We start from the raw sequence: 12,254 nt of genomic DNA, 5'->3' as shown, positions 1-12,254 counted from the left end.
CGACGCGAAAATTCGGGCCGGCCATGTTCGAGAGAAAACGTACCGTGCCGCACAGCGACGGCAGCGCGCGGCGGGCACGGCCGAGCCCGCCGTCCACGTGGTCCTCTGCAGGGCCTGGGGGGTCATCTGGAGCGCATGTGTGTGCTGACCGGCCCCAACGCGCCGGGCCGGCCGCCGCCGGCCGGCTCGGCAGTTCGCGACGCGACGACGACGGCGACGCGGCTCCGCCGGCGCAACGGCGCCGGTGTCGTACGATTCGATTGACGTGCAGCGTGTGACGAGTAATCCAGAAATAGACATTCATCTAAGAACTCTTTTGGTCCTCCGGTTAATGAAACGATACGATCAGCTACGCAATTCTTAGTGAACTGGACGATTACACGAACACTTTGGTCTGCCGTGCCGGATCAGAGTAAACGACCACGAATCACACGAACACCTCCCTTAATTCGTCTTTTAACTCACCAATCATCGCCAGAACCTCTGTTGTGTCTGTGCGGTCGCCTCCTGTGTTCCGTGGGCTTCCGCTGGCTGTAGCGTGGCTGGAGGGCATGACCGTCTGCGTGTCCTGACCACCTAACGTGCGCATAACAGACAAGGTGGTTTCTTTTTCTTGGACTTTTTGGGCTACACGAATGGCTTGCTGTAGAGACAGCACAGCGTCATCGTTGTGCAGCTTTTCTTGCAGTTTCAGGTCACTGAGGCCGCACAAGAAATGTTCTAAGGCTGTTTGGTCAAGTTGAGTACTGGACAACCCCGGGTTTGCTATATTTGTGAGCTTTCGAACGCGATCTGCAAAAGCCTCCGTGCTTTCTCCAGGTTGTTGACGTACCTGACGGAGCTCTGCATTCGCTCGTCGGGAATCGACGTTGGCTCCAAATTTCTTTTGCAACGCGCCTTTGAGGTTTTTGTAACTTTTCCTCTCATCCCTTCCCAATTTTCCGCAAACGTCGAGGGCAGTGCCGTCTAATATATGGCCGGCGGTGCCCTGTTCCGGTATTCATTGTCAAAGGTCAGTGACCTTCCGGCTCTGAGTTCACCCAGTTTTGGAAGCGAAGAAACTGAGCCTAAGGCGCGTGCCGTCTGCTCGGCGCCGGCCGCGGCCCAAAATCCCGCAAAGATGCGCCCGCCACGTGCAAACCGCCGAGCGCACCCCCACCAAAATTTAATACAACAAACAGATGCACGCGTCCGACTTACGTTCAAAATTTCACCCCCGTAGCCCGCACCGTTCCGGAGCAATAGCCCGCCAAGCGTGACTGACGCGTTACATACATACATACATACGTACAGACATTTTGATTTTTATAATACACTAGGTGCCGAGCATTACGCGCAGCGTAATAAATCAAGTTTCATCAAAATCGGCCCAGTAGCGGCCGAGTTATGGCCAGAATAAATTTGGCGTCTCCTCCTGGCCGGCGGTGCTCTGTTCCGGTATTCATTGCCAAAGGTCAGTGACCTGCCGGCTCTGATTTCCCTCAGTTTTGCAGCGAAGAAACTGAGCCTAAGGCGCGTGCTCTCTGCTCGGCGCCGGCCGCGGCCCAAAATCCCGCAAAGATGCGCCCGCCACGTGCAAACCACCGAACCCACCCCCACCAAAATTTAATACGACAAACAGATGCACGCGTCCGACTTATGTCCAAAATTCCACCCCCATAGCCCGCACCGTTCCGGAGTAATAGCCCGCCAAGCGTGACTGACGCGTTACATACATACATACATACATACGGACATTTTGATTTTTATATATGTAACTAGAGGGACAGCATTACGCGCAGCGTAAAGAGGGACAGCATTACGCGCAGCGTAATAAACCAAGTTTCATTAAAATCGACCCGGTAGCGGCCGAGTTATGGCCAGAATAAATTTGGCGTCTCCTCCTGGCCGGCGGTGCTCTGTTCCGGTATTCATTGCCAAAGGTCAACGACCTCCGACTCTGTTTTCCCTCATTTTCGCAGCGAACAATCTGAGCCTAAGGCGCGTGCCGTCTGCTCGGCGCCGGCCGCGGCCCAAAATTCCGCAAAGATGCGCCCGCCACGTGCAAACCGGCGAGCGCACCTCTTCCAAAATTTAATACGACAAACAGATGCACGCGTCCGACTTGCGCCCAAAATTTCACCTCCGTAGCCCGCACCGTTCCGGAGCAATAGCCCGCCAAGCGTGACTGACGCGTTACATACATACATACATACATACATACATACGTACAGACGTTTTGATTTTTATATAAGTGACTAGAGGGACAGCATTACGCGCAGCGTAAAGAGGGACAGCATTAAGCGCAGCGTAATAAACCAAGTTTCATTGCAATCGGCCCAGTAGCGGCCGAGTTATGGCCAGAATAAATTTGGCGTCTCCTCCTGGCCGGCGGTGCCCTGTTCCGGTATTCATTGCCAAAGGTCAGTGACCTTCCGGCTCTGATTTCACCCAGTTTTGGAAGCGAAGAAACTGAGGATAATGCGCGTGCTCTCTGATCGGCGCCGGCCGCGGCCCAAAATCCCGCAAAGATGCGCCCGCCACGTGCAAGCCACCGAACCCACCCCCACCAAAATTTAATACAACAAACAGATGCACGCGTCCGACTTACGTCGAAAATTTCACCCCCGTAGCCCGCACCGTTCCAGAGCAATAGCCCGCCAAGCGTGACTGACGCGTCACATACATACGTACATACATACATACATACATACGGACGTTTTGATTTTTATATATGGGATCGAGCAGCACAGTGGCTAAGTTTGCCTCGTCTAGCTCACTAAAGCGAGTTTCGAAACGAAAGATCCATGTCTCCCAACTTTCATCTTTCAGGCCGCTAAATTTTCGAGTGTTGTGAATTTTCATATACAGCTCGCTAGTCATCTTAGCCGCTAACCCACGGCTAGCGTTTAGATAGAATCGATTAAATTCACAGTGTGGTGTCGCAGAACGATCACCTTACGGTTATTTACAATACCAACAAGTACGTACGGGGAAAAACCAGCCGGGTTCAAGGTGTACCTATTATGAATATAATGATCGACCTGATATTTATAAAAAGTATATCGCAAACGACTACACCCCGATAAATATCAGGTCGGTATCACCAGTAAGTAATATCGGCAATCGATATGAGTAACGATTGTGTCGTCTAAACGATCACATTTAACAGTACAAACTTGAACAAGGAGCGTAAAAGGCTTACCTCGACCGCGCCAATGTTGAGTCGAAAGGCAGCGTCTCCAGTTGTGATGTATTAGGTCGGGTATCACAACGGCAGCAGCAGCAGCAGCACGCGTGGCGAGCCCCAGGTCCAGAATGACCGCCGCCCCCGGCTGCGGCCGTGACCCCGCGCCGCCGGTGGCAGCGGCGCGCCCAGCGGGAGGCGGTCCGCAGTGGCGCGCCCAGCAGCGCGCCGAGAGGTGGCACCGGGCACACAGTGCACTAACACATCCTAACAGCTGTATGGAATTTCCAGTTAGAGCAACGTTGAATAATACGTTACTAACCTTTGTTGATATATGTATAGTACCTACCTACCTACCTAAACAGAATAAAGATGTTGTTGAGCAAAGAATAATGTAAATGTTGGTGATATTCTATGTATCTTTTTATTGTTATTTTTAGTTATAATTATTTATAATTTCTGATTAATGATGCATTTGTCATTCAAAATATTTTCTATTTCGCAATAATTTTCCCAATCGCTGCTCATTGGATGTATTAGACCATTCACCCTACCATTTCATAGCGCACAGTGCGTCACTGTTGAAACACATCAAATCCGACCGTCATGGAGCTGTTCAAAACACGGTGTTTCGTACAGTTTATTGGAGTAGAAACTTTATTGCGTGAATTTCCTTGATCAAAAGGCTCTCTTAAGAGCTGAGAGCAGTAAACCGCCATTGTTTGCGAAGTGCGAACTTATGCTGCCGACGACTTTGTGGATCTTCGTTGAAACGGAATATGGCCGCCGTTCTATAGGTTAATGCTCCTGCCGGCTTTCAAATAGCAAAGAAAAAGTTTGGTAAGGGCAAACCGCACAGCAGTTGCCGTCACACAGATAATAATCTTCCTTAGTCACGTGGCCTCACACCGCCCCGGGCGTGCGCAGCTCGGCGTACTTGCCGCCGGCGGGGGCCGCGCGCAGCCGCTCCTGTTTGGTGGCCCGCTCCTGGACCAGCTCCAGCTCGGCGCGCTCCTGCAGCAGCTCCTGCTCGGCCTTCTGACGCAGACCCTGCAGGCCGGCCTCCAGCTTCCGGAGTCGCTGCTGCGCCTGGTCGGCCTGCCGCTTCAGCAGCTCGATCTCGGCCTGGAACGAGCCCTCCAGCTCGGCGCGCAGGGCGGCCACGTGGCGCGCGTGCTGCTGGCGCAGCTGGAGCGTCACCACGCGCACGTCCGAGTCGGGCAGGCAGGAGAGGTGGCTGAGCGACCACAGGCCGTCGGTGCACACCGACTCGGTACGCTGCTCCACCGGGAACAGCGTGAAGCCGGCGGCGCACCCGTACTCAGCCACCGACGACCAGCCGGTGCCGTTCTGAGAGACGATGGTGGTGTGGGGCAGCGCCGGTGGTGACCAACAGGTCAGCGGCAGGCAGACGGCGCTCGAGCGGCCCACAGAGATGTCGGCGCACCGCATCGGCTGCGAGCAGGACGGCCGGAAGCCGGGCTCGCAGGAGAGCCGGACCGAGTCGTTGCCGGAGAGTGCGAAACTGCCGTGGGCCGGCTGATCGAGCATGGCGCAGTTGACGGGCTCGTCGGGTCGCAGGTCGGCCAGCGCCGCCAGCTCGGCCACCGCCAGGCCCATGAAGGCGGACGGCTCGCTGCTGATGACCACGTCCGTCGGGCCCGGCTGCACGGGACACGTGCACACCGCCTCGCCTGAGAGCTTGGGGAAGGCGTTCGGCGCGTGGTTGGGTCCGCACGTGCAGCGCACCGGCGGCCCGGTGCCGTTGTTGTGCACGCGCAGCGAGAGGTGGTACTGGGCGCTGGGCGAGCGGACCAGCACGCGCACCACGCCGCCCGGCGTCGTCACCGACAGCGACTGCGGCTGCGAACTGGGCACGAAGATGCTCCACGTGTCGACCTCTCCGTCCACGGCGGCCTGCGAGCTGCGGGCGGACATCACCGGCCCCTCCTCGACCACCGTCTGGTTGAAGGCCACGTTCTGGCGGCAGGTGGGCGCGACGCCCGTCCAGCGGCCCCTCCAGCAGGTGCGGTTCAGGCCGCTGAGCGTCTCGCTGAAGCTGAAGCCGCTCTGGCAGTGGTAGGTGACGTTGGCGCGGCTGGGGTAGGTCCGCTGCGCCGGCTCCTGCAGGTAGCTGTGCTCGCCCAGCGCCGGCGCGCCGCACGGCAGGTCGCAGCCGCGCTCGTCCTCCCCATCCCGGCAGTTGTCGATGCCGTCGCAGATGTGCATGCCGGAGACGGTGACGCCGGTGCGCGAGCACAGGTGCGTCTTCTGGCGCGCCGACTGGATGTCGCTGAAGGTGGCGTAGCTGGGCATGGAGGTGAAGACGCGCAGGAAGGGGTTCCAGAGGTCGTGGCCGCGCGTGGCCCGTCCGGCGATGATGACGGAGGTGTCGTCGGGCCGGCGCAGCTGCAGGGAGGCCACCGTCTCGTCGTCCTGCCGGCAGTGGAGCAGTCCGACGGCGGCGGTCCGCAGCACGCAATCGCCGCCCAGCTCGGTGCCACCGCTGAACCAGCGACACCCGCCGGGCCGGGAGGGGCGGCAGTGCACCTCCACCTCCTCGCCGGGCCAGACGAACGCCACTGGCGTCACACCGCTGGTGGCCAGGAACCGGCGCGTCTCGAAACACGTGCCTGACACCAACACGCCTGAAACGGCAGCGATACGACTGGTCAGAACACAGGGCATCGGTCACAAAGGGACGTGGGATGTGCATCCCTCTGAGTTTCGTGCTAAACTTGCATCTCCATGAGAGTGAAATGATCCGAAAGAACATCCTAACGGAGTAAATGGATCGGCGGACATTCAGCCGCGCCGCGCGGTGGGAGGGCCGGCTGCTATTCCCGGTGCGACCCACGCTGCAGTCGTGCCCCAATTGCACCATTCAGTGGCGCAGATGAGATGACGTCATGACCCACAGTCAGGAATGCCAGACCCCACTCTCGCCTTCCGTCACGTCCCTCAAAGGTCGACCCATCACGCCTTCTTCTCCACATAAAATTAAAGCCCGTGGGAATCGAAAATAAATTGTCAAGTAGGTAAGTACCTATAGCATCAAATGAAATGGCAAATAGTTATTAGCCGTTTTCACGACATGGGATATCTGTCGAATGCACCAAACTTGGCCAAATCTGCATTTTGTCTCTTTTAATGCAAGTATATTCATGTCATGAATTTACATGAATTTACTTCCGTGCTTTAATCGAAAATAATGTATAAGTAATATAATGAAAAATCAGGTATGTAAGCAGCGTGCAACCCTACCTGATAACTAACTAAGAAAAACATGAATCTAATTTGACCAAATCTGCACTAAATCTGCACAAAATATGTGCCAACTGTGTAACAGATGGCCGTCGTTACCACGGCTATTATTGCTTATGATGACATTCTATTGTAGATTCTCTATTGTAGGGTGCCGAGGCTTGCAAATGAATTTCTGCGTGAAAACAACCAGCTAGACCTGTTTACGGACTCCTTAGCCACAGTGAGGAAAACAGCTAAGTCTTACGCTGCTCAGCTATCCTCCCGCGCCTTTCCCACAGACCAATGATGTTGCCGTGTGTCGCAAGATTGCGGTCTGTTTTGTATCATTTACTGTATACCTTTATTACGTGTTTGTATGATCAGTGTGCCTATGCCTATGTGACTTTACCCGTAAATGGGCTTTTCCCGTGGGTGATACTGTGAATAGATGAATGAAATGAAATGAATGAATGGATTCCTCACAGTTATGATCAGTATGAAACAAACTCCATTTACCCAGTACCTATATTGCATCAAAAGGCGAGCATGGGCTGAGCGCTCATACATAACTGAATAGATTCAACGTATTCCGTGTACGTACATACAGAGTCAACGTATACGTCGCCAACACGACATGTGCCACGTGCCAAGTCAGGGGTGCCCAAATGGTTCCGCTTACAATAACCCCGCACTGACTGGGCAACTTCCGCTGGTATTTGGCCAATCGGTGAACATCGACCGGATGATGCGCTTCTACATACGACGGTTGGGGTGTTACTGCACTGAGTGCACGTGTGCACGTGTACGGGTCGCTCTCACATCTCGAGGACGGCTGGGCTGGTTGAGCTCAAGCTGGGCACACCGTCAGGGACCGGTTAGTAGCCAGTAGGGTGCCCTGCAAGTCAGTTGAGGTATCACTTTGCAAGTGCGTTCGTGCAGAGTGCCGCTTCTACATCTCAAGAACGTCTGTGCCAGTTGCGCTCAAAGCTGGTAAATCGATTATGGATCGGTTAAAAGGGCGGTCTGCACAAGTCAGTTGGAGGTCTCGCATCGCACCCTCGCACGTGCAGGGCTCGCTCGTCATCGCACTTGTTCGGTTGTCGCCTCAAAAGGCGTCCAACTATTATATGCGGCCCTGGTGGCGCAGTTGGTAAAGCGTCAGCCCGCGGTGCGGGAGGTTCCGGGTTCGATTCCCGGTGCCGCCCGTTCCGCGGGCGTCGTCCCCAGCTGTGTCACCAGGAGTGGGGTGGGCCCCCACATTAGCCGTGGCCCAGGGGGGAGGGATATGTAGGTTGGAGGAGCAGGAGCTTTACTGTAAATGGACATATCGGCCCGTTGGAAGGATGACGAAAAAAATCACGCTAAAATGGATATGGACCCAGCAAAAGCGAGTTTGACCGATGTCCATCTTCGAATGGGTGCATGTGTGTCGCCGCGGCGCCTGTCAAACGGTGACATTCGGTGCGATCCCCATTGTCAGATTCTGGCGAAGGCGTCAATGGCTCCATTTTTGGTATACGCAGGAAAACAGGACAGGTATGACCTCTGACGGTAACGTTTTATATCAGACTGGGCATTGTTTCTGCGACTATGGTAGGAAATCAAACCGCATGGGCCGTCGTGGCAATGCTGTTGCACCCCAGTTAGTGATATTTCCAAAATATATTTTTCATAGAGGTGTCTGTACCCGGTCCTCGTTCCTTGCTTTCCAAAACGACCTGATGTATTTGTTATGCATCAAACAGTGTGAAGTGAACACCTAATTAGCATCGATCTTAACGTGGTTTATCAGGCCAGTATAATGAACCAATGAACGGTTTAATTTCGAGTAGGAGTCGACAGGAGTAGGACTAAGTAGGACTGTAGGAGGATTGAGTAGGAGTAGGAGTCTCAGTGCATAACAACGCAATTGTATGGATTCAGATCTTCCTAGCTCTCTAGTTGAGGTTTATTTGCCATTGGGTCTACAGTGCAGGGATATTTCTATCTCGCACTTCTGAGATGCAAAGATATAGAGGATTCTTCATGGCTCCAAGTGGAAGATAAGGATATCTTTTCCAAACGGGTTACTGAACCAGTAAAACGCCTTTTGGGCGAAGAACGAGCCAGCGAGATAGTGAGCCCTGCACGTGCAGAAGGGCGAGAGGGTACTTCCAACGGGCTTGTGCAAAGCACCCTTCTAACCGTTCGCTAGCGGTGTACCAAATTTGAACGCAATCGGCCCAGCCGTTCCTGAGATCTGGAAGCGGCATTCTGCACGTGCGCACGTGCAAACGGGGTCCAAAATGACTTTTGCACGGCACCCTACTAACCGGTCCCCAACCGTGTACCAAATTTGAGCGCAATCGGCCCAGCCGTTCTCGAGATCTGGAAACGCCCCCTGCACGTGCGCACGTGCAGTAGCACCCTAACCGAAACACATGGGAATGCATTGCCTGGTGGGTGCCTACCTGTATGCCAAGTTTCAGCGAAATCGCCCCAGTAGTTACCGAGTTACTGAAATGGGAACAAATTTGGCACCTCTTATTGTTGTATTTTGCACGTGCAGTGGGGGTCACTCACATAGATGAAGAGTATCCGACCTTTGGTAGAAGGGATGCAGCTACCCTATAAAAATGACCGCAAGACAATCGCTCAATCCGCTGCTGAGATATGGGCCTCTCAAAATCATTACTTTTGCAAAACTACTTGAACACCCTTGACTTTTCACGTGGCACGTGCCACGGCGGTCACTGATATGTATCAAAAGTAGTCAATTACGGGGTAGAAGGGATGGGGCTACCCAGCAAAAAAGACCGCAGGCCATTCGGTCCAGCGGTTGCTGAGATATACAGGGTGTAACGAAATTATCCGGACATCTATTTTTTCGCCATATCTGCTCGCACAGTTTCTCTTTTGATGTCAGAAGCTGGAAAATTGGATGAATGCATACCTCTGGTATCTGCTCTCAACTCAGCAGTGACCTGACTTTGCGAAATGACTCTTGCTCTGAGTCAGAGTCGAGTCGCCGACGGGTTCATTTGATAGTTTTTGTTTAAGGCAGTGGAGAGAAAGGAGTACAGTCTCTCGTTTTGTAGTAAGGCTACGTGTTGGTGGCATGGTGGCATGAGCCAGAAGCTGGTCTGTCAGCAGCTGGACATCAGCAGCAGCCAGTAGCACATCTGCCTGAGGCGTAATAAGCTGGGACTTGGTGGCAGACTCAGCCTGGCCTCGATCGCAAAAGGCGCCCTTTGCCAAGTGGTGAGGAGAGTTGTCAAGATAGCGACAAGGAAACGGCACCAATTAATCCGCATACTGACTCGAATTCTTACCAAGGCAGATAATAAGAGGTCCCACATCATGACTCACCGTTACCCGCCCTTTAGCTTGGTTTTACTGCCCTTCAAACTGGAGAAGACAATGAAATTGACGGAAAAACAACCAGTACTCCACCTTTGGCTTCAGGCCAGGGCGTGTCCACTGGTCGAAGGAAGACACGAATGAGGTGACCTGGTCGGATGGGAAGCTGTTCGAGCTGCGATACCCGTTGAACCGTCAAATCGGCCATGTGTGGGCTGCCAGCAGCTCGAATGTGCCGGCCGTCGCCGGCGTCAAACATCCGGCCAAAATCCAGACCTGGAGCATGTTCAGCTGCTGTGTAATATTCAAGCTGTTCATGACGACACAGAAAACCACTATCAGTGACGAGTATTACCGGCGCAACATCCTGGCTAGCGATTGGTTGGAGCCACTCAACCAGACGGTACAGGATGGCTCGGTTTCTGAACGTGTACCGATGCCTGATTCAAGCCGCGCAGTCTTCATACGGGGCGGCGCACCACCTTCAAGTCCCTAGCAGAATGAGAAGTGATGCCGAGAGGACCTTTTTGTTCTTCTGGGCTAAAGGGCTATGGCTTGGAAATAGTTCCCATGCAATTCCATCGATATATTATGGACTATTGTCCATCAGGAGATGAATGAGGGGACACCCGCCACCAGCGCCGCCCAACTGCGGGCACAGGTTAGTAAGGCGCTAATCTATATGAAACCCACTGTGCTGGAAAATCCAGTGGCTGGAATGCTCCAAAAATGTGTACCTGCGCTCTTATGAAAGGTGGCTATATAATAATTCAAAAGGGAAAATATCTGAATGTCTTGCTTCTTAATTACAGCGCGAAGAAAGATGTCCGGATAATTTCGTTACACCCTGTAAGCCTCTCAAAAGCGTTACAGGCCGGGCCGGGCCGGGCCGGGCCGGGCCGCTCATACTGAGATTTTTCCGTTATATTGAAAAGACTTCGCTTCGCTCGCTGCGCTCGCTCGCTCGTAAAAACCGAGCGACGAAGGAGCGAGGTTTTTCTGTAACACGCGAGGAAAATATATCCGATCTTCCACGAGTGAGCCATGAAGATTCCTATATCTTTCCATGTTGAGGTTTATTCTTAATTAATTAGATATTATATTTAAATGTATTCATCTATGTAAAAATAGATCAAAATTATTTTGTTTTTATTTCATAGGTTTCATACACAAACAATCATTAAAAATGGTTCAGTTAATGACCCATCATCACTTGAACTCTTGATTTTTGGCTATGAACCCTCGAGACCTTATCTTTGCATCTCAGAGAAGTGCGAGATAGAAATATCCTTGCACTGTAGTCCCAATGGCAAATAAACCTCAACTAGAAAGATAAGGTCTCGAGGGTTCATACTGTAGCGGCGGAACACCTTCAATTAAGGAGGGGCACTGCCGACTTTTGGTCCCATTCTTTCCATGCAACGCCCATAGGGCTAATGTTAAATTGCCAAAATCAAAGGAGGGCACGGTGCCCCGGTGCCCTCCCCGTTCCGCCGTATATGGTTCATAGCCAAAAATCAAGAGTTCAAGTGATGATGGGCCAATTACTGAACCATTTTTAATGATTGTTTGTGCATGAAACTTAGGAAATAAAAACAAGCTAATTTTAATCTATTTTAACATAGATGAATACATTTGAATATACCATTTAATTAAGAATAAACCTCAACATAGAAAGATATAGGATTCTTCATTGCTCACTCGTGGAATATCGGATATCTTTTCCTCGTGTGTTACAGAAAAACCTCGCTCCTTCGTCGCTCGGTTTTTTAGTAACCCGCTTGGAAAAGATAGCCTTATCTTCCACTCGGAGCCATGAAGAATCCTCTATGTCTACGTATGTTGGTGCACAGACTTCTCTATACATGGACTGTGCACTGATCTGGCCGAAGTAGCATAAGGGGCCCAAAAGTGAACCTAGTTTTAACTTATTAAGAACCCTGCAAACCTGGCAAAATTTAACATGGATATTGTTTGAAGTTTTATCTGTCTAGTAAGTAAAAAAAAAATGTTTTGATTTTGATATAAACAAAAAAAATCGTTAAAAACAATAACAGTTTTCATGAAAATAGTAGTGGTAAATGATATCTGAGAATATCGGAGGTATCTCCCGCAAATAAGCACCAATGAGTTGCACGCAAATTCTTTATTTTCTGGAAATCCTGCCACAATCAAGCCAAGGCCCTAAAATTAAGCAAGGCTTCGCCACATTTAGGATATTTAGCCTATGATTTTAGTTGTCTATTTTCCATCTTTTCTATTTTCCTTTGAAAGGGTTTTTGATGACACGGAAGTGTACGGTACGTAATTGTTATTCTGGATATAGAATCACACGGCATCGGAGACGAAGTGACAAGAGAAAGGGAAAGGTATCGGTATTTAGCTTTCCACGCGAATGTGCATTGCGAAAGAAGTGGCTGGAAGCAATCAGACGAGGTGTAAAAGAATCATACCCTAAAAGTGGTGGGGTTTGTGAGCTCCACTTTTCCAGTGATGACTTTTG

The sequence above is a fragment of the Amphibalanus amphitrite genome, unplaced genomic scaffold, assembly GCF_019059575.1.
Source record: "Amphibalanus amphitrite isolate SeventyFive unplaced genomic scaffold, NRLGWU_Aamphi_draft 000570F_arrow, whole genome shotgun sequence".
Classification (NCBI taxonomy): Eukaryota; Metazoa; Arthropoda; class Thecostraca; order Balanomorpha; family Balanidae; genus Amphibalanus; species Amphibalanus amphitrite.
The sequence above is the reverse complement of the archived record's forward strand: the minus strand, read 5'-3'. Positions refer to the sequence as shown.